The 26,546-nt window shown below is 51.5% G+C and overlaps 1 long non-coding RNA gene across 1 annotated transcript in view; it reads right to left on the bottom strand.

The window, feature by feature from the left end:
- Positions 1-25,758, bottom strand: part of LOC146893340 (uncharacterized) — a 154,113-nt gene extending 128,355 nt beyond the window's left edge. Inside the window, exon 1 of the long non-coding RNA XR_015003879.2 lies at positions 25,203-25,758. This is a non-coding gene — a long non-coding RNA (uncharacterized LOC146893340). The remainder of the gene's footprint in view (positions 1-25,202) is intronic.
- Positions 25,759-26,546: the final 788 nt, after the last annotated feature.

Here is a 26,546-nt window from a genome sequence, read left to right as displayed (position 1 = left end):
CAGCAAGACTGACATCCATGACCCCAGGTCAGGCCAGCCCTGCAAAAATAATATAACAGAGAAGCCATCGTTTGTATGCATGTTTGGGGACGGGCAGGATCTACTGAACTTTAGGACCGAAAGGTCCCTTCTCCAATATTCTTGACTTCATTTCCTTTTTGCTCCACTGAGTCTTTTGTCAAAAACAATCTCCCCAAAATGACTCCCCAGAAGAGAATGACTCCACGCCAACCACAAGGATGGGACTTCCGAAGCCCACATAAACCCCAAAGGACAGAGAGAGAGACTATAAAAAGCCACATTCTCTGCCCCCCAAAAACACCCATGCAAGGACCTAACATGGCGGCCATTCTACAAACGGCCAAGCAGAGCTTGTGCTTGGAACAGCTCCTGCCATGACGGCCCAGGTCCTCATGGTCCCAGCACTGAGCACAGGTGGGAAGCTCAGCCACTCCTGAAGGACCGTGTCTCCAAGCAAGGCCTGGGCCTCAAGAACCACAGCACGGGGACACAACTGACCCTGAGAATTGTACGGGCTGTAGAGAAGTCACAGGTAAGGGACCAATACAGTACAGGGGACAGGGAGCCACCGCTGGGCTGGCCTGACTACCTTTACGGTCCTAAGGCACATACCACAGCCCACAGACCCATAAAAATGTCTAGTTTTATTTACACTCAGAAAAAGAAAAGAGCACACTTTTCAATGAAAGAAAATGATTTACTCTGTTAATACGCTCATGTGACACGATTGTCAAGAGGAACTTCAAATCTTGCTTCTAGTAAGGACCTCCAAAGGGCACAAGCGAATAGGGATGGTGGCAACGTAGTAGCACAGGCTACCTGGGAAAGAGTTCGGGCTCTAGGGTAAGATCATCCCTCTTAGTATCCAGGGTCCCTCTTTTTTATGCTAAGGCTAACACTGCTGATACCGCTAGCCACAGTAACTGGTGCCTGGAAGCTTCCTGCTGGCAGGGGACCCTTCAGAACAGCCTTGAAGTCAAGGGTACTCGAGCTCCAGGAGAGACAGAAGGCCATATGCAGGTGTCCCTTGGCTTATGACAGAGTCCCATCCCCTGAATACAGTGGACACCATCAAAATCACTTAAGACAGCCAGTTTTCCAAACACCCCGACTTAGGGTCACAGATCCCTCTCGGCTCACAGAGCTGGCCAAGGTTTTAGCTGGCTGTTTGCCACGGGAGGGGACTGAAGATGAAGTCACATCACACCCAACCCAGGAAAAGACCCAGATTCCAACAGGAAAGTGGAGTTTACACAGAGAGAATTTCACTTTCACACCATGGTAAGCTCAAAAACTTCTTAAGTGGGCCTGGGACGCAGTGCAGTGGACGGGGGCTTGCGGAGCTTGCATGAGGCCCTGGGATAAGTACCCAGGACTGGAGGGGGGGAAAAAGTCAAGAACCATACAGAAAGCAATCTCTGAGCCTCTTAAAGCCCACCACAAAACTGCCATGGCCACCAGTTTATACTCCCCAAAGCAATGGCCACACCACACATCACTTTTTTTATTTTTATTTTATTTATTTATTTGCTTTTTCAAGACAGAGTTTCTCTGTATCTTTCTTTGGATTCTGTCCTGACACTAGCTCTTGCAGAACAGGCTGGCCTCGAACTCACAGAGAACGTCCCGCCTCTGCCTCCCGAGTGCTGGGATTAAAGGTGTGTGCCACCACCATCCAGCCTCACTTTTCTTTCCTAATGTGTACGTGTATTCATGCAGAGACCATCAGATCCCCCGGTGCTGGTGTTACCGGTGACCGCGAGTGGCCTGGTGTGGGTGCTGAGAACTGAACCCAGGTCCTCTGCAGGAGCAGTGAGCCAGTTTTATCTCTAAGCCATCTCTCTAGCCCCGCATCCTGCTGTGGTAATGGCTCGGAAAGCATACAGGGCAGTGGCACATGGATATCCATACTGTTGTGTGGCCATTGCCACTGTCTAGTTCCAGAAAACTGTCATGGACCCACTGATCGGCCACCGCCTGCTCCCCTCTCCAGTCCTGGCAGCCACTACCCTACTTTCTCTATAGTCATTTCTGTGTAGTTCACAGAGACAAACTGTACTGTAGTAAGTGGGCTCCCTACTCTGATAGACCCACAGCTCATGTGTATTAGAGCATGTCGGTACTTTAAACCACCATTGCATGCTATCCAGCTGCATATATGTATGTATGTATGTGTGCATGCATGTATATACACATACATGTGTATGTATGTATATGTGCATTGGGGGATACACTGTAGCATTAAAACGCTTACAAGGGATCGTTGGAGCCTCTATATCCAATGTCACAGGTGCTCAATGAGGTAAGAGAGGAAGGATCCAAAAGAGAATGCGCTCAATTGGTGGTGAGCCCACGGCTCTCACCTGGGGCTCTGATAGACACTGCCTGCCGGGTGCTGTTCATAATGAGGACAGTAACTGGAAAAGCCCAATAAGAGGCAAGTAGAGACAAGAGGAAGAGAGTGCCTGCCTGTGGGTGACAGAAGTGCCAAGAGGCAGGGCTGGGAGGTGGCCGGGGGAGGGGGGAAGAAGATGACCTCCTTGGCCTGAGTCCTCAAGCCCAAGACACAGAGCATTGCTAGGGAAGAAATGACAGCTTTGTCTGGAGTTCAGGGAAATGCACCAAGGAAGGACGGCAGTGGGGCTCAGAGGATGAGAAAGGCAGCGGCCAACTCCGTGGGCTTCTCTCACGTCCTGCCTGGCTGGAACACGCCTGGCCCCTGGCCGAGGGGACCATTTTTCCTCTTGGGGTTTCAGGCAATTGCCTCAAGGTTAGTTAGCAATGCCAGGTGGGAGACATCAGTCAGCTCACATGTTTCTGTTGTTTACATTTTTAAAAAGGTGTGTGTGTGTGTGTGAGAGAGAGAGAGAGAGAGATTTTCATTCCAGCCTGTGTTAAAAAAGAAAGAAAAAAGGAAAGGAAGGAAGGAAGGAAGGAAGGAAAAGAAAGAAAGAAAGAAAGAAAGAAAGAAAGAAAGAAAGAAAGAAAGAAAGAAAGAAAGAAAAAAGAAGTCATTAAAACTTTAGAAACCTCAATATCGGGGAACTGAGGTAGCCTGAGAAAATAGCGATTTGTTATCAAGGTCATGGGGCAAAAAACCCACTGTGTACCAGAGCAGGAAAGTATAGAATGAGCCTGGTGTCTCTGTCATGGCGATGTGATAGGGACACTGGGCTGGCCTCAGCGTGGGCCCCTGGCAACTTTTCTACTCTGCCTCCCACAGTCCACACTGACAGCCCCGGCACTACCCACAGACAGCCTGCTCACCACCCTGGCACTCCCCACGGGCAGCCTGCTCACCGCCCCAACACCTGTCAGCTGTAGATCCCGCTACAAAGGCAACTTCTTAGACCAGCTCTCTGGGTTGAAGGCTCTGCAGCCCCATCATAAGTTTGCATGCACACGCATACATGCAGGCCCATGTGTACACACACATGCACACATACACCCGCGCACACGCTGCAGTTCTACGTAGCAATCCGTAAGGCAGGACAATCGGTGGCTCTGGAGCTTGGGGTAGGACAATGCCGCTCTTCTTTCTGGAGGGAGGTGCTTGCCTAGCTCTCCGCCCACTGAAGGCTGAAGAGAAGGGGGAGGGGCGAGGAAGGGAGGACAAAGGTTTGGCACCTGGAAGGAATCCCAAAGAAAGCCAAATGCCCAAGGGGTTCTGCAAGATGGGAGGCACGGGCAGAGGGCAGGAAGGCAGAGTACAACCAACACAGAGGAAGGGACACTGCGCCCAAAAATCCGCTGACAGGAACAAATGGCCCTTAAGCTCCGGTTGTGTGCCAGGATGTTCCGAAGGCCTGGAGCTGGAGAGTAGAGAACAAGGAGAGGGTGGAGGCCGGAACAGTGCCCACGCAGTCCCATGTTCAAGGCTGGATGATGTTTCCTGGCCATGCCCTGTTACCTCATCAGGAACTGCTTTACTGGAGCCCCTCACCCACTAAATGCATACCTACTCACAGCCACCTGTGCAGCTTCCATCCAAGTCCCCGAAGACCCAGCCAGGTCGAATGGTAAAACAGAAAGGGAGAGATGCCATAGAATCAGGAACATGGTAAACGTATATGACAAGTCAGGGTGCTGGTTTGATGCTCCGTGGGTGAGAGAGTTTGTGGCAAAAGCATGAGGGCCTGAATGCAGATCCCAGTGCTGGCATAAACAGCCAGGAGTGTGAGCGTGTGCATGTCGGGAACCTTGTGTTGTGTGTGTGCATGCCTGGAACCTTGTGTGTGAGTGTGTGCACACCTGAAAACCTGTGTATGAGCATGCACATGTCTGGAACCTTGTATGCAAGTATTGCATGCCTGGAACCTTGTGTGTGAGTATATGCATGCATGGAACTGTGTGTGTGAGGGTGTGTATGCCTGCAACCTTGTGTGCAAGTGTGTGCGTGCCTGGAACTATGTGTGTGAGGGTGTGTACACCTGGAACTTTGTGTGCAAGGGTGTGCACACCTGGAACCTTGTGTGTAAGTATATGCATGCCTGGAACCTTGTGTGTGAGTGTGTGCATGCCTAGAATTGTGTGTGTGAGGGTGTGCATGCCTGGAACCTTGTGTGCAAGTGTGTGCACACCTGGAACCTTGTGATGGGGGTGTAGAGCCAGGAGGATTGCTGGGGCATGCTAGCTGCCAGCCTAGCTCCAGTGAGAGACCCTGTCTTAAAGGAGGCAGGGGGAAAGCAGGGTACCTGATATGCCCCTCTGGCCTTCGCACACACACCACACACACACACACACACGACTACACATACAAACAGGCACATACACTACACAAATGACAAACGGGAGAGAAGAACACACAAATGTGGGAAGAGAAGACCAAGAAATGGGGACTCAAACCCCACAATTCTGCAAAACCCACACCTGGGTCAAAAGGAAAAGAGATTCCTTGGATAAATGGATGAAAGCGACCTGAGTTCCACATCTCCCTCCCACTCCCTCCTGCCCCTGATTTCAGGATGTGAACAGCCACACCCCCACGGCCTCTTGTCTCCTAACAAATTTCCCACCTTTTCCTACCACGCCATGAACACGTGACGCCTCACAGCAGCCAGCAACCCTCGAGTGCTGTCCCACCCAAATGCCACCTCTCATCCCCCACCCCCCTCGGTGTATTAGGAACTTCAGTCACTGCTGTGATGAAAGCAACTTAAAGGAGAGAATGTTCCTTTGAATTGCAGTTTAAGGGAAGGCCTGTCAGCAGGCAGCCAGCGGCATGCATCCATATTCAGGAAGCACAGAGAGATGCATGCTGGTTTCAGCAGGACCCCAGCCTATGGGATGGACAGGTCTTCCCTCATCAGCTAGACCTCTGGGAAATCTCTCACAGACACACCCACAAGTATGCTTCCTAGGTGACACTGAATCCAGTCAAGCCAGCAAGGAAGATTCCCCCCTCACAGTCAGCATGGACCACTCCAAAACCACAGTGGCCTCCCTCACCTGCACGGCAGTAGTCTGGTTCACTCTGCCCTTCTGCACTGCCCAGAGACACCTCACCTGTCCTTTTCGGAATTTGGGCTAGGAGCCCCACCACCACCACCCCTACCCCCGCCCCTGGAAAGTCTGGGGTTCTGGCTATGGCCCTACCCTCAATTTAATTTTTAGACGTTCAATACTCCTTTGTAAATTAGAAACATGGTTTCTCATTCCCGTGTCCTCGGGTCAGCATGGGAATGGACAGCAAGGAGGAGGACAGCGGAAATGAGAACAGAACGCACCTCAGTTTTCATATAAGGGCAGCCTGAAAAGTCACCTGGGGGGGGGTGTCACACCTGGGGGGGGTCAGCTTCTGCCTGCCTGGGGAAGGAGGGACGGTCAGCAATTGCCACCCCTCTCCATGCCCAAGTCTTTTTGAAGGGGCAGGAACAATGCAGAGGGGAGTCAAGTCCTTCCTGGCTGAAAACAGAGCTGGACTGTGTTCTAATCTTCCACTTAACACTAATTGCCAGGAAACAGCCCTTCTCCCTCCGCCATTAGGACTTAATTAAGTCCCGGTGGCCTGGAAGGAGATCGTGTCTCTAAAACTGGCATGCAAGATGGGAAGCGCGTAAAAAGGCAGGCCAGGCAGCGCAGGACGAGACAAGGCTCTGAACCTGAAGGGCAGCTTCAAACCCCCCCCCCCCCGGATTATCCTTGGTTCCTGTGAACCCATTTAACTGCCAAGAGTCCACCAGGTTGGATGCCCTAGAGAATGAAGGGTTAATGCCCCTCACTCTCCGAGCTCCTTAAGGAAGCCAGACTTGAAAGGCAGATAACACCATTGGAGCAAGGATCTCAAAAGGGCGAAGAGCCCAAAGCAAACCAGCCATTGCCCGGGCATCTCCGCACATACCAGCCTCCCTGCCCTGCGTGTACAGACTTCAGGAGCAACTCAGGGTAGCAGGGGACCCTCTTAGTCAGGCTCTGGGGGAGAGAAAAGCCAAGATGGAACCAAGGTACAGGATGGGAGCTCCCAGTTGGTTCCCAAGAGGGCCAAGGGCGAGCCACGTTGAAGGGAGATGGGCATCTAGGAAGGACACACAGGTTTCCCAGTCGAGAGATCTGTTTGAATCCCGGCAGCCTTCAGGCTGGGAAGATGGCTCAGTCAGTCGCGTGCTCGTCACGTGAGCAGGAGGCTCTGAGTTCTGCCCCAACACCTATGTTAAAAGCCAAAGCCATGGCAAGTACTTATAATCCCAGAGCAGGGAAGGAAGGCGAGTCCTTGGAGCTTCCCAGCCAGCCAGTCTTATTGAATCAGTAAGCCTTGGGTCCCAGTACGAGACCCTGTCCCAAAACACAAGGGGGATTGTTCATGGGGGCAACGCCTGACATTGACCTCTGCTCCCCTTACAAGAAGACATGCACATACCTGCCCATGTATGTGTGCACATACATGTACACATAATAAGCAAATCAGAAAATAAATGTCCATAGTTAGGATACCAACTAGGTAGGACGTTCAGCACTTCAGGCTGTACCAGGAATGCCAGATCAAAAACAGGGACCATTCACAATGTCTGGGTGTAGAGGAAAGAGATCTCTGTGTATGTGTGTGTCTCTCTTTCTCTCTGTCTCTGTCCCTTTCCCTCTCTCTCAGAATGTCACAGAGGCCAGCACACGAAGGGCACTCAGGAATCATTAAGAAGTGTGTCTCCTGCAAGGGCAGGCAGAGGGAAGGGCAGAACCCTGAGAAAAGCAATGGTATTGAAAGGCAAGGGGCGCATGGAGACGCAGAGAGACAGAGAGCACCCTCCCCACACGGGGAAGTGAGCCCTCACCTTCTCCCTCTCCGGCTGCACCTTCTGGCTTCTCTGATGACACAAAGGCTCCGCTGTGTCCACAGGTCAGAAGGTCCACACCCCTTGACCTGGGGCTGGAATGTCGCTGCAGGAGGATGACCTCAATTCCTTAGGCTGAAGGTGACCTGTCACCCACGGGAGCTGCCACTGTGAATCCAAGATAAAGACCAGCTACCCACACAGAGCTGTTAACAGTGCAGACGTGACCATGGCGAAGCCTGCCACACAGCAGCCCCCAGTGGGGCAGGCAGCACTGATGAGCACTTGGAACATGGTCTCTGCAGTCAGAGGGCTTGGTCTGAGGCCAGCTGGTACCACTTAAAAGGCTGTGTGACTGGCAGCAACTTACTTTCCCTCTCTGTGCCTCAGTCTCCCCATCAGTCACATAGAGGTCACAGAGTGTCGACCTCCTAAACTCCTTGGCAAAAGCTCATGAACACATATGTGCAGGCATGTGCGTTTGAGCACACATATATGGATGCGCTGCTGGGCTGACAATAGCTGATAGCCACAGCCTAACAACCTCAACCATCATTCCAGAACGTTCTCAGAATATGTGTAGTCCCTGTCCAGTGAGAGGTGGCAGAGAAGCCGACCAGGACCCTAAGAGCTCCCTGTGTGGTCCCCACTGCACAGTATTGAGTCTGTCAGACCAGAAAGGCCACACCCAGAACCACACTGTCCTTCAGGGTCCCCACAATTACTGTCACATAACAAGGATTATTCAGCAAGGGCTCCAGGGATAGACCAGAGACGAATGTTTCTGCCAAGGAGTCAGGGGTCTAAAAACCTCTCAGTTAAAGCAAAACCAAGAGAACTGAGAGATGAATTGGCGATTAAGGGCACCGGCTGCTCTTCCAAAGGACCCGGGTTTGATTCCCAGAACCCACATGGCAGCTCATAACCACCTGCACTCAAGGTCCAAGGACTATGACATACTCTACTGGCCTCCTGGCACTGCATACAAATAGTGCATAGACATACATGCAGGCAAAAGGCCCATATACAGAAAATGAATCAGGCATGATGATGAAAGCCCATAGACCCAGTCCTTAGGAGGCTGAGGCAGAAAAATCACAAGTCTGAGATCGGTCTAGACAACATAGTGAGTTCAAGGGCTGCCTGGGCCTGTACACCCATAATCCCATGGGGGAGAAATGAACTGATAGTGAGAAGGGAAACTGAGTCAGAAGGGTGAGGGTACACAACAGCAGAGGTGTCTAGACGTAAACTGTGACAGTCTTCTATGGGTGGCCTGTGTGAGGAGTCTACTTCTTCAAGCAGTGCGAGACACAGACAGTCCCTACCAACACCACTCACCCTGGATCCCACTGGCAGATCTCCGAGACCCAGGGACATCTCTCCTGGCACCAGATCGACCAGCCGTGCCACAAAGCAAGCAAGCCACACACGGAACTAAGAACACACCCACCAGGTCAAACCTTTCATCCACATTCCCTCCTAACCCTGGTGTGGGGTGCACTCTATACCATACCCCCCACCAGCACTCTCAAAGGATGAGACTGATAAAGAACGTGACCCACAGACACACCCCAGAATGTAAGGCCTTGGGCTGGCCACTTCTGAAACCCCAGCAAACCAGGAGTCTCGGTGCCTTTCAGCTCCTAGGGGCCAAGGACCCTAGAAGAGAGGCAGCAATTGCCCCACACCACAGGCCTCCTTGCCTGCACCCCTGCCCCAACCTCCCAAGACAAAGGCGTCTTTCTCCTTGCTCCTCGGGGTCACCACATTTTCGTCAAACCTGTGCCTGTTTTCTTTCTGCCTGGGCCCATCTTGGCTTGCCTCCCCCAGCACCGCCATCCCCAGGAGACAAACACTGTATTGTTTCCATAGACCTAATAAATGACTCTGCTCTCCCCCCCACACCTCCTGCCACTAACTTGCTCACCCTCCCAGCCTTGCCCTGTCTGAAGTCTCTCTGGAGCAGAGCATAGCCCTACCCTGCCTGAATAGCAAGAGTCTTATGTCGGGGGGAGGGAGTGGGGGGGAGACTTGTGCTAAAGCATGCCCCATCCTCGTGTTCTTCTAGAAGGAGCTGTCCCTGGCCCGTCTAACCCAGCTTCTCCCTCTGGCTCATAAGCAGGTGCCAATGATAAGCAGTGATCTTCTGCAAGTTTTCCAAAACATCTCTTATTACCGGGGTACACTTCTTTCAGCCCTCCAAAAAAAGCTCAGGTAGCAGAGGGACAAAGCCAAACACTAGTGGGTGCGCCTCCCTGACAAGCCAAGTCAGGAGAGCTCCCCAGATGTGTTTGCAGACTGTCCGTACCCCTATATGACTGTCTACCACCAGGGCTACTAGAAGGTAGGGTACAACCGCATGCAAGAGCAATGAACCAGAAATGAGACATAGGTCATCTTGCCTGGCATGGGGGGAGCGGGGGCACACGACTGTTCCAACCTGGTAGGGTTCAGGAGTCAGCAAAGAAATTCCCAGGGCCTCTATCTTGACAGAGCAAGGAGAAGAAGTGTGAAGAAGACAGCAGGCACCCAGGCTCCACAGCCAGGTACACAGAGCTCCAACCTCTCATTTGGCCCTGACATTCACCAGCCACCTCCAAGGGCTGATGCAGTAACACAAACCAATCAGGTCAGCACCATGACTCTTCATGCCCTGCTATCCTCTCCATGCAGAGAGGAGGGTGTGGGGACTGGTGAGCCAGGACAGGGTAGATCTGAGTCCCAGAGAAATACAAGATGATGCAGCCCAGCATGCTTTACACATGTGACATCCCAAAACACACAGACCTGGGCAGAACCTGAGAACGTATGGCTGGTGTTCTGCCTGGAAACGGCCAGAGGCTCAGCAAGGCAAAGAGAGCCATCTATGGTGGGGCCGGGGCGGGGAGCTGTGATTGAGAGACCCTGTTACTCCCATCGGGCACAGCACCCCCCTTCTCTACCTGATCAAGCTCCTGGCTGAGGGATGAAATTGGTCTCTCTATTATCCAATGAGTGGTCCCAAATGCAACACCCAGATGCAAGGGATGGGCATTCTCAGCATGGTAAAGAAGTGACCAAGGAACCCTAAGAGAGGCAGTGACTGCCATGGGGGATTAAGTGTGGCTGGGAGAACCCATCCATGCCCATCCCCTGCTATAAGGCACATCTGTCCATGGCCGTACACTATGCTTCTTTCTGAGAGCCACAGCCCACCTCCTATAGGCTATGCATCCCGCAAAGCCCAGGAGACCCTGCCATCTGCGGGGGGGGGGGGGGGGGCTGGTCCCCACCAGCACCTTTCCTCCATGGCCTGGCATTACAGGATCCACCTTATCCCAAGGTGATCTTTGCACTCCAGGCAGCATCTGGAGTTAGAACTGCATGTCCCACAGTGGGTACAGTGGGCTTGGCTACTCAAGAATGCTTTAACGACCTCATCCTGCAGAGTGTGAACCCTTCTGATCCCAGAGCTTTCAGGACTCTGAACTCAGTCACAAAGCCCATCTAGATGGGCCCTTAGACCTACCTGCCATTGCTCCCTGCCTCTGCCTGAGAGAGGAAAGGAGGAGCAGGGGCAATGCATCAGGACGCAGGAGCCTCCTGCCTCTGCAGCACTCAGTCCAACACACACACACACACACACACACACACACACACACACACACACATATGCATATGTACACTTACACATACCAACTTCAGGGTCCACTATACCTCTTGAGAAAAAAATAGAAAGAGAGGATCACAGATAGAGGGACCCTCCAAGGTAAGGGGTGAGGCATCCCCTCTCTAGAAATGTTGGCAGGGAAGGGTCCTTATGGCCAGACTATGATAGCAAGCTTCCTAAATCTAGCTTATATGCCAAAGAAGTCAGGTACCACACTCCCAGTGGTCTGAGCTGACTCAAGCCTCTTTACCGTGACCTCACAGGTATATGCTGAGCCCTCTAGAGACAAGACCACCTAGACACACACCTTGACTTTCTTGAACCTAAATGGCCAATGCTCAGCTAGTGCCTGAAGAAGAGGGTAGGAAGTGTCAGGAAAGCCATGGATAAAGCCCAACCCAGACCCTGTTCCTGAAAGGCATGGGCCTGGCAATACCAACCATTTTACTATGATTTTCATCCACTCAGCCCTACCACACCCCAGACAAATGTCATGGGCCACTAGGGTACAACTTCTAGCTCTGTCGTGGATGCCTGTGTATGATCATCGCGTGTGCACATAAACACACACACACACACTCATTCTAGGGTCATCAGAGCTGGAACCTTAAGCCTCAGGAAGTAACTCAAGGCAAGGCAATTTCGCTTTCAGAATCTTGTAAGATGTGCGTGTGTGAGATGTGACCGTCTCATCAGTGATGTTGTCAGACTCAGTGACTCGTTCGTTCACAGGATCCATTGTTCTCAATAGATGCTCAACAACACCCAATGGATGCCCTTCCCTCCAAAACGGCTAGTTATCGAACTTCTTGGTTTACGTAACTGAGGAAAGTCACTGTGTCATAACACAGCCAAGTCTACTCCAAGAAGTGAGAGCTCTACACACACACACACACACACACACACACATGGTACTCATAGATGTTCACTCACCCCAATACTGAGCCACCCAAAGTCCCAAAGGCTTCTAAAATACACACACAGCTGGTGGCCAGTCTAGTGAACGGGGAGGTTTTCCCTATCCAAATAATAGAGAAAAAAGTAAAAATAAAACCACCCCACCTAGGGATTTCTCCCTGGCCAGCAGAAACAACTTGCCAAAGGTCTTTTCGGTTTCCCAGAGACGGGGGAGGGACGACTTTAGGATCAGGATCAGTTACCTGATGTGAAAGTTGCAATTGACCGTCCCATGCCAAGACGTCCCCCACACTGTGGAGATAGTGACCCGCTCAGCTCTTCCCACCAAAGCCGGTGCAGACTCCCTTCCTCTGTTTGCTCAGACCCCTGCTCTCTCCAGCACAAAGTCTTTATTGGTCTCCCTGCAGGGGTGAAAATAAAGGGGGTTTTGTCCTTCTCCTGTCCCCCCTCCCCATGCTGGCTGAGTGAGTTTATCTGACATTGCAGGAGTCTTTGTAAACTGAATGTCCCAGGATAAGCGTTCCCTTAAGAGTCCCTTGGCCTGGGACAGAGGGACCCTCTCCAGAGGAGAATGGGGAGCTTGTTCCAATGGTCTTTTAATAGGGGGGGCGGGGTGTCCCCAGGACAGGCCTCCAGCACGCTCACAGAAGGGTCTCTGTCCCAGGGCTACAATGGAGGGAATTCTTAAAGACAGGGATGCTGGAAGGGGAGGGGGGATTCTTTCCTAAGGGGAGGGCAGGGAAGTTAGAGGGAAAGGAAGGGGGGGGGTGACAGTACTTCTCATGGACAGAACAATCCAGGCTGTGACAAGGCCTCTCTATGCGGCAGGAGCAACTGAATGGCTGGGCCTCAACGGCCCCCACAGAGCAGAATTCTGCTGGCATCCGGGTCTCCGTCAGCACAAGATCTGCCTCCCAAACCCAGGATGTGGGACCAGAAAGAAACTTTTTTACCAGGGGGAGGACCTTGGTTGGCTTGCCCTAAACGTCCATCCTCCAAAGATCATAAGAGTCCCAACATCCACCCAGCAAAAGGATGCACACGACACCCACCAAACCTTCAAACAAATCGTGTTCTGCCAAATCTGAGAGGAGAGAAATCACTTGTGCTTCTCAATTGCTCATTTTGGTACAAGGTCACCATATTTTTTAAAAGGACATCCCAAACTACCACAGACGCTTCTGTGACGATTGCCCGATGGGCTGTTTCACATTTTGACTCCGCTTATTTGACTGTGCACATCCCCGAGAAAGTGAGAGGTCTCCCCGGAATGGCTAAGGATGCCCTGTCCACTCAGAACAGCCCCAGCAGCCCTCCCTCCTTCCCTGCCTTGTTGGTGGCCATTTGCAGGAAGCAGCTAAAGAAGCAGAGACATCGCCAAGGCCCAGACTAACCAAAGAGGCAAAGAGTCACCGCATACTCTGAGAGGCTGACGGGACCCTCACCTAAACTATCCTCACAGCAAATGGCAAGGCTGTGACAAGGACGGACCAGGACTTGGTGCATAGAAACCAACATGGACAGCAGAAGCCTGAGGACCCTGGGACCACTCCACACAGACCCGTAACACATTTGGAAAGTTCAATGGGACCGCTGTGGCGGTAGGCTTGGATGAAGACCACTCCCACCCCCATCCCAGCTCCCATCTTATCCACGACCAGGCACCAGCCCAACATCAGAACACCGTGGGCCTCTTACCTACTGGTTTACCTTGAAGAGATTTAGGTTGACCTGAGGCTAGCATCAGGCCGCAAGAATGAACTCGGAGAACAGGCAGCTGTGCTTGCATTGAAGAGAACAGCCGAGGCGTGTGAGACAGTGGCCGTGGTACACAGGGTTACAAAAACAGCATCACTACAGAGGCTCAAGAAGAGAAGTGTTGGGTGCAGAAAAAAACTTGGCAAAACTAGAGTGAGTGCTGAATCCATGGGTGACGCTCATTCTGTTCCGTGGGATGGAAATATAGGCTGCTAGCTCACCTTCGCTGCTGGGAATCATCGGGAGCTATGGGAGAGGGGACACAGGGATGGAGGAAGACACAGCCTAGGAAATGCCAGGGGTATAGCAGGCTGAAATCAAGCCCAGCCAAGGTAACCCAGGAGAGACCCAGGGGAGGTACAATGGCTGACACCAGCCATTGCAGACTCCAGGACAGAAGAATTAAAGGCTACCACTGAGCCTCCGCTCACCACGCCTCATCCCTCGCCCCTGCCAGTCAAGCCAACACATTCCTAGGCTGGCTATTCATCCTACCCACGTTACGTACTGAAGTCTACACACTGCCTTTATACAAACCATCTCACATAACCCCATGGAAACCACAGCCCACATTTTACACTTCCTAGAGAAAAACCCTGAAGGGAATTGGGCCTTCTAGTTAGAAAATGGAAACTTTCTTCCCCAGTGAAATCCAGCCACATGAAAGAACAAAAATACCTCAGTCCAAACAGATAGAAGCATGGAGCTGACTTTTTCAAATCACAGGTTTTAAAGTTGTACTGGGAGGGTGTACTGGAGAGCTGGCTCAGCCAGGTAGGGGGTGTTGGGGAGATAGTTCAGCTGGGTGGGGATATTGGGGAGCTGGCTCAGCTGGGGATGTTGGAGAGATGGTTCAATTGGATGGGGATGGGGGTGTTGGGGAGATGGTTCAGCTGGGTGGGGGGTATAAGGGAGATGGTTTGGCTGGGTAGGGATATTGGGGAGATCATTCAGCTGGAGGGGGTTGTTGGGGAGATGGTTTCACTGGTAAAAGCACTAGATGCACATCTTGAGCTTGATTCCTGATACCCACTTAAAAAGCCAGATGCTATGGTGCACATCTATTACCCCAAGACTCCTACAGTGAGATGGGTACAGAGACAAGAAAAGGGAAGCTCACACAAGCAGTATAGTGACAAAAACAAGAAAGATCCTACCTCAAAAGCAAGGTGGAAGGAGACCTCTGAAAGTTGTTCTTGATCTCCATATGAATGCATGTGTGTGCACATGTATGCATGTGTGTATGCGCGCGTGCACAGACACCACAGTCTAAATATTTTTAATAAGTAGAAGGAAGGCTCTACGCCTACCTACTCAAATGAATGATGCATACATCAACCCCAATCTTCCCTCAGTCTCAGGGTCACACCGGGGCTTCTTTTCTCCACCCTCCCAGTCAAGTCAGCTAAAGAGAACCCTACACAAAAGACCCAGTGCACGATGGCAGGATGGGGGTGTATCTCAGACGAGGGAAGACATCTCACCCCCCCATCAGAAGGTGGTGCTGGATAGTTCTCCCTAGGTCCAGGCATAGCATCCAAAGAGTGATCCCAGCAATGGATCCGCCCTACAAGCTGAACTCTGCGTTCCAGGATAAACAACACATCGCTGTCCCGGAGAACTGAGCATGGGAACCATTGACAACAGATCCATCTGCTCTCTCGTCATCCCGTGGAAACATACAGCCCATCCCCACAAGCCTTCTTTATTGAGGACGCTGGGACATCTCCCGCCCCTGCTCCCGGAATCGTCACTCTAAATGCCAACTACTACAAATGCCGAAGAGGACAGCAGTTGAACTCAACAAACCCAGGCTTCAGCACCATCCCCTGGATTTCCACAGTGAAATCCGTGATGCTGAGGCATGCTTTGGGCATGTGCACTGTCTAAAGCAGAGACAGGACAGCATTGGGAGAATGAACGAGCTTTGAAGACAGAACTGTCTACATCTGGTCCAGACTCTGTGAGCTGGGAAATGCTATGCATTTTGACTGACACTTCTCCAAACCTGATGCCACAAGGGAGGGATACGAGAGCGGCCAACAGAAGGAACAGAAGCGAGGGAATGCCTTGGGCCTCTGGAGTGCTTAAGGAGAATTCTTTATGAGGCAGGCTCCAGTAAGGGACCTTGCGGTTTGGGTACTAATTACTAATTTCACGGGCCATACTGTCTCATCTACAGAGGAGTGAGAATCTAATTCCAGTGAACTGAGACAGAGAAGGAAAAAGGGCCCTAAGAAGACAACCATTCACTGGGAGTCAGAGGTAAAGGATAAATCACAGTCATAGACGCATGGTGCAACTCATTTGACTGATGACTTCTAGAACTTCCCAGAGGAAATATACCTACAGGTTTTCAGCTAGAGGCCTTGTTATTGACAACCCTGGTGTCTTCAGATGAGTGACATAAACCCCAGGGGCCTCAATTTCCTCATCTGGTAAATGGAACAAACCCAGTGTCGGCAACCTGCTTTAAGCCCCCTGGACCCCTTTTCATACGTAAGAACTAACCCCTCTGCTCCCCCTAACAAAGCAAGCCTATTCAAGCTTCAGACAGAAATAATCTATCTGCGAGGGTGAGCTGTCTCCCCCTTCCCCGACAGTGGTAAATAAGGACAGCCAGCAGCACCTGCCAGGGCTGCATAGCTTCCCTCAAGAGCTCACACAACCCATGAGCATGAGTCATAGCTCCTCAAAGCCTACCTGTGTAGCATGCAGACAAAGCGAGCAATCCCGAGTGTCGCCCCTCTCCCCACCTCGAGCGACACAGCCCGGAGATCAAAGTCACCTCTCTTACTGGGGCACCCGGGAGATCTCCTTCCAAGTTGGCACATGAACGTGTGAACAAAAAGGAGCCATCTCAATACAGCCACTTGTGTAGCGAACTCCGGCACCTCTGACTCCATGTCTGGCTTCCCTGGGCTCTCGACTTCCCTGCAGGCTGCCAAACACACGAGTCTGGCAAGAAGTCTGCCCAAATCCATTGCCCCCAGCTCCTGGCATCGGGCTGTGAATGCCAGAAAGGGAGAGAATGCGTCTCCCCCGAGGGACGTGGGCAATAATAGCAAGGGCCTGGGGATGCTCTCAGGGAACTGGTTTCTTTTCTTTCTTCCTTTCTTTCTTTCTTCTTTTTTTTTTTTTTTAAAAAAAACAAAAACCCAGGTGAGAGGTGCCCTTCTAAGCACTGGGTTGCTACCCTATGACAATTGTGTGGAGGTAAAAGAAGCCAGTCACAAGTGACCCGTGGCGAGGCTGGAATTAGCAACCCAAGAGCCAAACTCCTGGCTCCACGGCGGGGCACAGCGATGTCTCCACATAAAACCAGGCACTTGGATTCATGGAGGTAGAGGAGGAAGGTGCGATTAGGGCATGTCCCATCTGCCAGCTTTGCATGAGCATGCCCCAGGACCCCTTAGGCACCAGGCTCACAAGAAGCCAACCCAAACTCCTTGCCCAAAGGGAAGCATACACTTAGATGAGCCCAGTTGCCCGAGTTACTCACATCAAGTGTTGAGGGGCATCTCCCTACATCTACTTCTGCTTCCTAGGAGTTTGCGCTTTCATGTGAAGCATGTGATCTCAAAGGAACCAATCACATGATCCATCTCCTGGCCATAGCCGCAATGGGGAATGGAGTGGGGGAGGGGGAGCAGGATCTGCCCTAAGGAATCCTAACAGGAGGGATCTGCAATCAGGAGGCCTGAGATGCTGCCCCTCCTGTCCCCACCAGAAGTGAACTTAAGAAGGAAGCAGGGTGTAGGTGATGTAAGATGTATTTATTAATACATACCCCCAAAGCACAGACCCCAAACCCCTCAGTTATTTGAAACCCAGGATCATTTTAGGCTAGGTCAAGCCAGTTTCTCTGAAAAAGATAAACACACTCCTTTCATAGACGGCAACCTGAGCCCAGAGGCCTAGCAAAGCTATTCTGGCCACATCAACAATGAATGGGGTGGGCAGGACACTGTGTGAAACCGTGGCTCCATCCTCAAAGTCAGAAATCCTAGGAATACTCCTCAAAGAGCCTCAGGACTGTGGGGACTCGTGGAAATAAAAACAGTAGCCTCTAGGCAGGACTGGAGGCTGGCTCATTTTTCTTCCTACTAGAACCCCAATGATTGGCAGCTGATGTCACCCGGGAAGGGTAATTGATTGACCCATGATCCAATGATGCAGTTAAAGGACCTGGGCTGAGTCTGGCATACAAGTTAAAGTGACACCACCAAATGGCCAGTGTGGCCAGTGAACCACACACGCAGCCACGGGTACACCTTTTCCAAACTGTTGCCTATAAGCAAACACGTTGCCGTGGAGATGAGGGCTTAGACAATGGGTTTGGAAGGAGGCGTGGGGAGCCATCATCTCCCACAACAATGAGGAGAAGGCAGGGTCAGGATACAGAAAAGGTGCTTAAATAACGAGAAAAAAACAATCCTGGAAAGGCCCAGACGGCCTGGTGGTCAGGGTGGAGTGAGAAGCCAGGACCAGCTCGGGTCTCTGGTTAACCACATCCCTGGTTTCCACTCAGAAATCTAATTAAAACTCCCAATACCTGAACTCTTAGGTGGGCTTGCCAGCAACCGCAGGTTCCCTGAGATTCAGCCGAACACCTAAACAAGTATGGCCTAAAGGCCAAGGGGAAGAGGTCATGGGCAGAGTTCCCCCTTGGAAGAGGTCACAGGGAGTCATCTGCTTCCCTGCTAAGGGGAACAAACCCTGAAGCATGGAAAACTTGACTCCTTCCACGCCCCGAGAGGCTTCAGGGTGCTTCCTGATGCCTAATTCTAAAAGTGAAAAGAAACACGGTTTAAAACTTTAAAATGGCAAAGAACAGCATCTACAGTGGCCCCAGGGGCATGAGGCCATGCCCCTCCCTCTCACAAGAAAGGAAGGCACAGTGATCTAGGGGGCAATGCAAATAAGCCCGGCCTGTACCTCAGTGTCCCCAGGTGCTAAGAATGCCACTCACTGAAGATGCCTGATCCCATCTGGAGCGCGGATGCAGGTGTGACCTATCCAATCACAACCCAGAATGGACAGAACCTCTAGGGGCTCACACTGGAAATCACTAAAAGAAACGAGGCCACCTAAACCCAGCCATGATTCTGGCTCTCCACAGGATCTCCCACAAAATCTGACATCTCCCTACGGGACTCAAACCCTATCCCTTATGCCATTCAGCTGGATAGTCGGTAAAAGCAATACTTGCAGAAGTGTTCATAAGTGAAAACGGGAGGATGTAGGACAGGCAGGGAGAGAGGACTCACCCCAGAGTGCCCCTCTACCCTCCCAACCCCATATCTCCACACCAAAGGTTTTCAAAACACCTTCCTTTCCCAGGTTTGCCAGGTTAGGGGTGAGTTCTCCCAGGTCTAGGCCACCAGCCCTGACTGCACGCAAGTGTGCCTGAAAGCCTTTCTCTGTCAGATGTGCCGACACCTGACGGTGTCACTGGGCTGGTGGTGATGTCAGATGGGACACAGGCACAAAGGCACTGGGAAACAACCGCACAAGGCCACCTAGCTTCTCCATTCCAAAAGGGACAGCTGTGGTACACTCCGAGCTGGGGGCCACCCCTGGCAACTCTGCCGTCCCTGGGTTCCCCGGGGAAGTTAGTGCCTTATGGAGGTTGCTTCCTCAAGGCTACAAGCAACCCAGAGTTTGGGAGGGTGGGAGGGAGGGAAGAAGAGAGGGAGAGAGAAAGGGGAGCACAAGTGTGGGCAGGAAATTGTGCACTGTCGCTAGCAACGCCCGAAGGGTGCAGCTGCAGGGGAAGGCAAGGTAGATCTTGAAAAAAAAAATATTAAACACGAAATCACGACATGATCCAGTAATTCCACTTTTGCTTACGGACCCAAAGGAACCTAGATGATTATCTACACCCCCAGAATCATAAAGCATTATTCACCGTGGCCAAAAGGTGGATATAAGCCTAAGCAGAATGAGGCGACATTGGGACTCAAGAAGAAAAGCAAAGTGTGTGCGTTATCACAGCAAGGATGAACTTGAGGACATCATCTAAGTGACGAGCATGCCACGTCACCTAGTTCATGACATGTCCCTAGACAGTCAAAGCCACAGACAGGATAGTAGATGGGTTTCCAGAGCCAGGAAGACAGGAAATGGGGAGTTACTGTGAATATTCATGAATATGGAATCTCTGGACAAACGCAACCTGCAGAGGGAGGGGGACAGGTGCATAATGCAAAAACGAAATGCCACCACTGTACACAGAAAGATGATAAAGACGGTCATTTTTACCGTGTGCGTATTTTATCACAATAATGGCTGGATGTCTTTTAATGAGTTACGTCACAACTGCAGACACAATGACTGTCATCTAATAGTGTGAGTGCCTCCTGAATACAGAAGAAACCCATAAAGACCACCCTCTCAGACACCTAAGTTTCTATAAGAAAAGCAGGGCAGATCCCTTCCTCCATGGGCAAATGTTACACCTTCAAGTTGGCTTCTCACTGGCACCAAAGACCACAAGAGGCCACGGGCTGAGGAGCCAAAGGCATAGCACCAGTGTCTAAGGAAGCATCCAGGAGGCACTCAGTGGTAGAGCCAGTCATGTGACTGGAAATATGTCTACACTTACGGGAAGGGGATGCTCCATCGATGGTTCTGGAGCATGCCAGATGGAACTGGACGGCCGACGAGGTTAGATCGCCCATCCTTACCTACCCAGACGTCTCAGTCCAGTGAAAGAAAGGAAAACAAACTGACCGCGTTAGAAGAGGTCAGGGATTCACTCGTTAGGCAAAAAGATGCTAAGGATTAGCTTCTTCGAAGCTGCTGGGCTGGGTGGGGTCCCAGATTGTAGGGGTTTGATCTATTTCTAGGGTTACAGAACCACAGTCCCCTGTGGTGCTCCCCGAAACACAGCCATTTCTGTTTAACCGCACACAAAGGCATCTGGCTTCAAGACGTCTATGCAAAAACCTGTAGCAACAAACCAAATAAGGGAGGAGGTGATGATTCACAGTGCAGAGAATTCTTGGAGGGAGACTTGCTGCTTCAGCATTCTTGCAGGTTGCAGGATTCCTCTGGGCTTTGGGGCTTTCATAGAATCAAACAGGAATGGTATTGTATAGGACCCCCCGCCCACCCCCGCCCGGACCGCTGACATATCACAAACTCGGTCTAGAAAGCAAAGGAGCTTGAGGGATTTTGAACATGGTGTACTTAGCCAGTGGCCTAACTGAAGGGGGAAAAACTCAAGAGGGGGTCAAACCCCATCTTCTTGTTCTATCAGTGTGTGAGTCCTGCTAGCCTCGGGGAGAGGCTTGTGCCTGTAATCTCAGCACTCAAAGGTGGAGAAGACAAGAGATGGTATGTTCGAGGCCAGCCTGGGCTATGGTAGCGAGGACCTGCTCCCAACATCAAAAGAATAATTTGGTATGGAAGATGCCACTGGCTCCATGAGGATACTAATGCTGACTGGGATGGTGCGGTCATAACCAGAGGTCACAGTAGTCTGTGACACATCCATACAACGCTGCCTAGTTAGGGGCACCCTCCAAGCTTCCAGGGGCTCACCCATGGGAGAAGGACTGCAGAACTAATGCATTCCTGCACCCCGCAAAAGCGCTTTCTTTGTTACTAACCCACCCACGGCACAACTGTCTCACTAAGGACAAAAGACACCTGAATTTGAGAGGTCTCCATGAAAAAGTGTACCAAAAAATGGTACAGCAAATGAGTCCGGGGTCAGTGACGGGAAGTCACAGAGTCTGCCTGGAGGAGGCGGAACAAATGGGCTTCATGGCCAGGGAAGCTTCAGTGGGGAGAGGCTGAATCAGTAGCCCCCTCTCTTCCAGTGTCTCCAGTACAATAGCTTGGTGAGCGTGTTAGCAGGGCAGGCCACCAAGTGGCCTCCAGGCCCACCAAGATGCCTTCTGAAGAGCCCCAGACAAATCAAACAGAACTAAGTTGGGGAAAGTGGGGACATTGCTAAGCAAGTTCTCCAAGTCACGCAATATCAAGCAAGCCACAATCCAAAGGCAGACTGTGGAAGGCCAGGGGACAGTCTGAACCGGACCCAGGTAGATCCAGGAAAAACTGTGGTTACTTGAGTGGGGTGGGGGTGGGGTTCAAGGATGCGTCTCCAAAAGGAGAGACAAGGCAGCTAAGGAGAGAGCCATGGTGTCCCTCCCAAGGTTGTGTAGACACATCACCCCAGCCCCTCTCCCCTAACACTTCCTGTAATGATCCTCACTAGAGTGGGCTGGCGACAGAAAATGCCTGGGCCTTGCCTTAGGAGTAAGAGAGTAGCAGCAGATTCGCGATTTCTCAGATCACCCACTACTATGTGGGGCCTTGCATCTTTAACCTAAGCACTTGGAACGTTGAGGCAGGAAGATTGTTTCAAGGTCAAGGCCGGCCTGGGCTACAGAGACACCATCTCAAAAAAAAAAAAAAAAAAAAAAAAAAAAAAAAAAAAAAAAAAAAAAAAAAAAACCATAGCAGGTAATGGGCAGGTTCAGAGTGCTCAAAGGAAAATCAAGGCTGGGTGGCTAGCCAGACCTCAGAGGAGCCCCCAAACTGCTGAACCTCACACAAGCATCATCTATGCTCCATGCAGCCAGCCACCCCTCGCTGGCAATGGCTGAGCGATGCTAGAAGCAGGCAGCTCTGATCTACACATATCGTGGGTCCAAAGCTTAGACTCATGGTGCTTCTGTCAGGGGATGGGGTAGGTGCAGAACTGCGGGGCAAGTAAGCTGGGGACCGGGGGGGGGGGGTCTTTCTGGAAGAAGAGAAAAAGATGGCCAAGAACGAACGCTCTTCTTGCATGCATTCTTGTATGTGAGGGCCTTTGGTCAGTCTTCATACTGGCTCTCCTAACCCCCAAACCCCCAAGATCCTTCATGCTGGCTCCCTGCACACCAAGAAGAAATCTCTTATGGAAAGGTGGAATCCCTTACCCAGAACTCCCTCAGTCCACTCAGAGGTGGGAGCGAGGCTGCCTGTCCCTTTAGCTCTGCCCAGGTGACCAGGAAATGCAGCCTCGGCTCGACTAGGTTTGCAGCCTGGGATCTGACACACCTGCCACTCCTGGGTTGTGAGTCACCTGCACAAGCCCTGCACCGCGTGCTTCTCAACCATGGAGTGGGTTGCTCAGCAGCTCCTCTCACGCACACCGGATGTCAGCCATCTCCTGCCTCCAGAAACGTGTCGGGGCAGATCGGGTACGAACCCAGGTTTCACTCAACAACATGGCTGATAGAAGTTTGGCGGAGTGGGGGACAGACAGAGATAATGCTTCCATTTTGGGTCAGGGCCTCCAAAGAGATCCTTGGCGGGGAGGAGGGGTTGGGTCCTGTTTGGCAGCTGTCAGACAGATGGGCAAGTGAACTTGGATAGGAGGCGGAGGGGACCTCTCAATATCAGGCCTTCTGGGAACAAAGGCCCACCTGCTGTGCCCCCTCCGCCTCCATTTTATAAGATGACTTCTTAGCACTTAGGAGGACATCGTAGGCCCAAGGAGGAACGAACATCCATGAGGAACGCGCAAGGCCTGTGAATAAGTCAGAGTCCCGGATCCTTGTCAGTGTCCTAGGGCCTGTGGCTGCACCAAGGTGTGTGCCAGATGTTAACAGATGTGGGAAAAGTTAACAAAAGGGGCTGCATCTGCAGCTTTCGTAGCACCCTAGGTCCATGTTACACTCAAATGTTAATTTTAAAGAAGAGGCGGCGTCTTAACTCTCTCTGCCTAGCACGTGTGGACCTGGTGTCGCGGAAGCCATCGTTTTTAAGGAGAATTGCAGGCGACCTGCCCTGGCAGTGTTGATCCACTCTTTGGAAGGGAGTGAACCTTGCATCCACTCAGCTGCCTCTTTTAGATTTGCGTCCTGTGCCCGTGTCCCCTCGCTGAAAGAAAAGCTGTGTGAGAGAGGAGGGGCGCCCCTGGCCTCTAAGGCCTCTACGAAACGCCTTCCACTTGCAATGCTCTTCTCAAGTTCGACCGACCGACCTAAAGATGACAATTTCTAGATACTTCTCAAGGAGCGTCCTCCCAAATGCAGAGAAATACTGACGTTCAAAGGGACCCTCACCAGCACGTGATCGTTGTGTGTAAGTTTGGAGATACCTAAGCGTCCAACAGGAGGCTGGATTACCAATTTGCTTGGTAGCTGCAGGCGAATATAGTAGTACTAGAGTCATGATGAGGGGAGAACACAAAGTTGTGAATATTATGGGCTGCAGCAGTGGAGAACCATGTGTTATGGCAAGTGGAGGTTTTTTCTGCCAACCGCAACTTTCTATAGTATCCTGTAACACAGAGAAGGGGGGGAGTGGGTGGGGAAGAGGTATGCTGTGGATCCTCGGTCATTTAGAAAGCTTCCAAAGTGCTTCCCCTAGGGTCAGAGAACCTGGCAGGGGAAGGATGGCCAAAGGGGAACCATCCTGGGCAGTGTGCAAGGATCAGGATGGAGCCAGAGCCCAGCTTCCGCGGGACAGTCTGGACTCACAAATGCCTCTTTCTGAAAAATGGCTCTGTTTTTCCTGTGGTGGTTAGCCCTCCCTCCCTCCCTCCCTGAGCAGGTGCTGATTGAGAGCTCAGGACCCTGGGCGCTTACCAAAGTCAATCTCTGACTTGGTAGCTTTCTAAGTTGGAGGGGGTTCTGGGTGGGAAATTGATCACCATACACACATTCCAAAAGAAAGTCTAAAGACCGCTGACAGAGGTGGGTGGAGGAGGGGAGAGGGAATTCTATAGCTGGGAAAGTGTCCCCAAGAAATCACCTCCGGGGAAAGGTTCTGGAATTAAGGGTAAGAGCCAAAGAGAAAGAAAGAAACAGAGGAACCTGGTGTAATTTAGGGTGGGGTAGCTCAGTCATTCATTCAACAAACACCTACTCTCGGGCTATATGGTGACAGGTACCAACTTCCCCACAACAACGCAATCACAAACGGACGAGGGGGAGAAAGCTATTGGGCATAAATTCATTTCATTTACAATTATTCTCAAAACCAAAGCCAAAAGTTCTGCTACAAGCTGCACAAAAAGGAAGAGGAGGGTAGTGGGTGTACACGCTGGACCAAATTTATCCGTCTTTCCACTCAGAAAGCAAGCTCGCAAGGTGGCCAATATCCACCCCACCCCCCCAATAGCTCCACAGCAGCCCACTCTTCCAAATAATGCAGTGTCGGTATCCATTAAGCGCCCCCACGGCTACCCAGCCCCTGTGCTTCCAAACACTGCGCCTCAGAAGCCCGAGGCGTTCAATGGGCAGCTGCTTGGAGAGGCATGGCCCGCAAAGCAAAGGGTCCCGAAGGACCATCCCCGAGAAAAGGCAAGTGCCAAGAAGGCTGGCGCTTTTTCAGTTAAGTCTCGGTCCCTCGCTGGATAACCAAGGGCTTAGCCACGCCTGAGGCTGAAGGACGATGACCCAGAACGGCCGCTGCCTACAGAGATCTGAGCTGGTAGGTTCCACCTGAAGGCAAAGGAGTTACTAAAATGACCCCTGGGAGGTCAACTAGAACAAAAATTCCAATCCCGAAACCTTCTAAAAGCAACACAAGCGATGAGTAGGCAAATCAAATCCACAAGCTCGCACCGCAGTGAAACTTACCTCCAGGTGGGAGAGCAGCTGAGGGTGGGGGGAAGTGGAACGATAATCCGTGGATGACGGGGGACGAGGTCGCGCGCTGGTCTTCTAAATCCAGTTGATAAACACCAAGTAATCCACGTTAGGGGATCCGGCGCCCCCACCCGCTTCTCCCCTGTTCATCCAGCCCCCAAAGCCAAAGCGCCGCCACCGCGCTGGGGATCCGCGAGGGTAAGAGGGGAGATCACGCGTCCGGACTCCCGGGCGATTGCAGCGAGGTCCCCGGAATGGACCGACTCCAGAGCTGCGGACGAGGGCCACCGGGGACTCCGACCGGCGCATCCTGTCTCCTCGCACAGCTCTGAGCCTTTCTTCAGAGAGCATCGCCAGCTCAAACATACAATCCGCGCTAGGGAAAACCCCTCTGGCGAACCCAGAATATCCCATTGAGGCCTCGGGTTTATAGGTCCGCGGGGATCTGGTGCCACAGGGAGGACGCTCGCTATTCAGGAAAGCCCTGGAGGCGACCAGACGCAGAGTGCACACCAAAGCGGCAAAACCCGTGTACATACCACACCACCAGCACTGCTCTGCGCGCCTCGGGCCGCTCCGCCTTTTATAGAGACGGACTGCGAGGGGCGTGGTCAGAAGATGGGGCAAAGCGATAGATTGGCCGAGTGGTATCCTGGGAGCTGTAGTTCCGTCTTCCTGATCCTTAAGGCTCAGACAAGGCTGAGATTTCATCCTGTTCTAGTTTCGTTTCTCTCAACTGAGGGGAAAGAGAAGTTTATTTCAACTTCTGAAGAGGAAGCTGCTTTAGTCGCTGTTGTGATAAGAGACTATCAAGAGTAATTGGCACTAAGCAATCATTCAATTTTTGACACAGAAAACAAAACCATACACTGGCAGGAAAGGTAAACTTATTCAACAAAGGATGGCAGCAAAACTGGATTTCTACTTGCAGAAGAGTGAAATCATATTTGTATAGTTGACCTCATACAAAAATCAATTAAAATTGATCAAAGACCTTAATTTATAACCAGAAACATCTAGAAGAAAACATACAGGATACCCTTCGAGATACTGCAGTAAGCAAGACTTCTTTTGAATTGAACATCAACAACATAAGAACTAACCCCAAGTATCAACTGATGAGACCACATGAAAAACTTCTGGACAGCAAAGGAATCTGCAGAGTTAATAAACAGCCACAAAATGAAAAAAAAACTATACCCTTCAGACAAGGGGTTAATATCCAGAATTTACAAATAATTGCACACATTAAATATCAAAGAGGTCAAAGTGCCAATCAACAAAGGGCCCAAGAACTGAATAGGTGGGGGGGGAGGTGGAGGGAGGGGTGGAGGG

This window comes from Myodes glareolus, chromosome 9 (genome assembly GCF_982192425.1).
Source record: "Myodes glareolus chromosome 9, mMyoGla1.1, whole genome shotgun sequence".
NCBI classification, from domain to species: Eukaryota; Metazoa; Chordata; class Mammalia; order Rodentia; family Cricetidae; genus Myodes; species Myodes glareolus.
The sequence above is the reverse complement of the archived record's forward strand: the minus strand, read 5'-3'. Positions and strand labels throughout refer to the sequence as shown.